Raw genomic sequence first — 3147 nt, 5'->3', positions numbered from 1 at the left:
GTTACCACAGCACGGCTGTGTCTGCCTGGGAGCGGGGCGAGCCTCCATCACCAGGCCATGTCTGTGCCAGGGCTTGGCTTCTCATGTGGGGTCTGTTGCTGTCGCTTTGTAAAGGCTTTTTTTCACTGTGACTTTGTAAAGGTTTACACAGGTTTGCAGCTTTCAGTTGTATTTCCCACAGCGTCCTGGCCTGTATCAGGAATCGTGTGGTGAGCAGGGCTAGGGAAGTGACTGTCCTACTGTACTTGGCACTGGTGAGGACCCACCTCGAGTACTGTGTTCAGTGTTGAGCCCCTCACTACAAGAAAGACATTGAGGTGCTGGAGCGTGTCCAGAGGAGAGCAACAAAGCTGGTGAGGAGTCTATAGCACAAGTCTTAGGAGGAGCAGCTGAGGGAACTGGGGTTGTTTAGTCTGGACCTTACTGCTCTCTACAACTACCTGAAAGGAGGTAGTAGCAAGTTGGATGTCGGTCTCTTCTCCCAAGTAACATGTGACGGGACAAGAGGAAATGGCCTCAGGTTTTGCCAGGGGAGGTTTAGGATGGATATTAGGAAAAATTTCTTCGCAGGAAGGGTTGTCAAGCACTGGAACAGGCTGCCCAGGGAAGTGAGTCACCATCCCTGGAGGTATTTAAAAGATGGGTGGACTTGGTGCTTAGGGACATGGTTTAGTGGTGGTTTTGCCAGTATTAGGTTAATGGTTGCACTCGAGGATCTTGACGGTCCCTTCCAACCTAGACAATTCTATGATTCTAAGTGTCCTGTGGATTCACTGTTCAGCTGAGGCCTGTCCTTCAAGTGCAGGAGCAGTGATGAGCATCTTCCCTGGGTCAATGCTCCTGGGTTGCTGTTAGCTATGACTAGTCACAGTATCTGAAACTGAGAACAGAGTGTTTGTCCAGCCATGAAGGGCTTAAAACGGTGCAGAGCACAGCAAGTAACATTGTGGGGAGAAAGCCTGAGATACTCTTGCTTTCAGTCAGCGGTGCTTCCAATGTGATTGAGCAGGCTTTTGATGAAGTATTGAAGTTTTGCTTTCCTCTGTAAAGCAGCAAGCAGACCAGATTCTGTAGGAATTAGGCAGCACCTGTGGCCAGCCCACAGCTGAAGCAAACTTCAATGTCTAACTGCTTGTTTCCTGCAGAATTGCACTGTTCACTGGACTTCACCCAACTCAATCCAACAGAATCACATTGGGCAACATCCATGCAAAAAGACCAAACTCTTGGAAGAGCAGAAAAAGAAACAGGGCAAGAAGTAGGTGGTTAGAAAGAGCCAGGGGACAACAGATCTTCTTTATGTAGTAGTATGTTGTTCATTTTGGCCAGTGCTGGCTCCCGAAATTAACACTTTGAACACGGTTGTGTTCTCAATACATGGCTTTACACCAGGCTTTTTGAGCTGCCCCTAACTCCCCTTGCAGTTTACAGCTCTTGGTCATTTTTCTTTAAATGAAAATTGGTCTCTAAATAAAGGTCGTGCTTTTAAAGGCATACTAAACAAAAAGTGAAGATGTCTTACATGCATTCCTTGAAATTTTATGATACAGAATCAAAAGAGTGGTTTTGAGCTGAAAGCATAGCAACATTATAGGAATGTATTTCACCTGTCTTCCTTCAGACTCCTGTCTGTTATCTTCCTGTGAGTGAAAAAGTGTACATCTGACTAGCCCCTAGCTGTTTTCTCCATTCTTCCCTGCCCTGTTGCGCTTCTTGAAACCCAGTATTTTCTTGCCTTTGAGTATGACTTTCCTTCCCCATAAGCTGTTACCTAGTTTAAAATGCCAGTGTAAGGTTCATTTTTTTTAGAGGAAAACTTCTTTTTCTTGAAGGAGGGAATTACAAGGTTTTATTGGAAAATGGTGCTTTTTGAATAAAATCTTATTTGTAGAAATGTGTTATGTTTCCATGGACTGGACGATTTTAATGGAAGGCTGCCTAGGTCTCTTGAAAGCTGCTCTACCAATTCATACAGCAAGTTTCTTAAGCTTAGGAGGTCTGCAAGTCTTCTGTAAAGCCCCTGGATACTCTGTAGTCTGATATTCAATATTAATTTTATGATTTGGGCCAACTGGGTGCTTTCAGGGATTATGAACTAGTTCTTCACCACAGTGAGATGGGTACTTCTGTGTCTTCTAGGCTTCCCAGCTATGCAGTGCAAAGTGTCAGTGAAGCACCTGAGATAACTGATGTGTAAGTGATGCTGTATACGTTTCCGGGGTTATGTTCCTTCACTAGCTACAGCAATATGTACAGTGCCACCAGTTTGAACTTGTGCCTATGTGAGGGAAGTGCTATGAAGAGGCAAATGTTAAATGTTGCTGAACGTGCCATAGCTGAGCCTCTCCTGCTTCTTCCTCCTGATCTCTGTGGTATATCTCTGCAGCGGTAACTCCTGAACCACACTCAAATTACACCAGAGCCTTGTTGCCCCTGAGGTACGCAATATTGCAGTAGAAGAAGATCTGTTTCTCTTGTGATATAGCACCTTGCACAGGGGAATTTTGATTACCATGATGGGTGGGATCCATGAACACTATATGTTAATATATAATGTGCTCATTCCTACGGGAGGCTCAGCAGGCTGGTTCCAATCGAAAATGGTACGGAAATATTTTACTGGATCAAACCTGAACTCCAGCTGTTGAAAGAAGAACAAATGGCACGTGGTTGCCTCATTAAAGTTATTCTGACCAATATATTTCTCTTAAATTTAAATGTTTCTAGTGTCCTTTCCAGACAGAGAGATGATCCTTGACGTCCCTTCCAACCTCGTATTCTATGATTCTAGAGCTAAGAGGCTGCCCTTAATAATGTATTTGATAGTCTCAAATATAATTTGAACTTGTGTCACACAGAGAACTCTAAAAAAGTTATTGAGAAAGCCTGTTCTAATAGACACTTTACGCCAAATTTTGTCCTCCCAAGGCTGCTCCTTGCCTGTTGAGCTGGCCCAATCATATGGAGATAGAATATCTGCCTTTAGAAGTAAATTAATATTGCTTTTCAGAATCAAGTCTGAATTTTGGAAATAGAAAGGCCAGTACAAGATCAGTGTTACCAGGCTTCCAGTTTTCCAGCTGCCTTTTACCAGCTAATCAATAGCTACAGACAAGTTGAAAAGCTGGGATTTTTTTTCCATAATTT

Source organism: Charadrius vociferus, unplaced genomic scaffold (assembly GCF_000708025.1).
Source record: "Charadrius vociferus isolate BGI_N301 unplaced genomic scaffold, ASM70802v2 scaffold158, whole genome shotgun sequence".
Classification (NCBI taxonomy): domain Eukaryota; kingdom Metazoa; phylum Chordata; class Aves; order Charadriiformes; family Charadriidae; genus Charadrius; species Charadrius vociferus.
Note: the sequence above shows the minus strand (reverse complement) of the source record.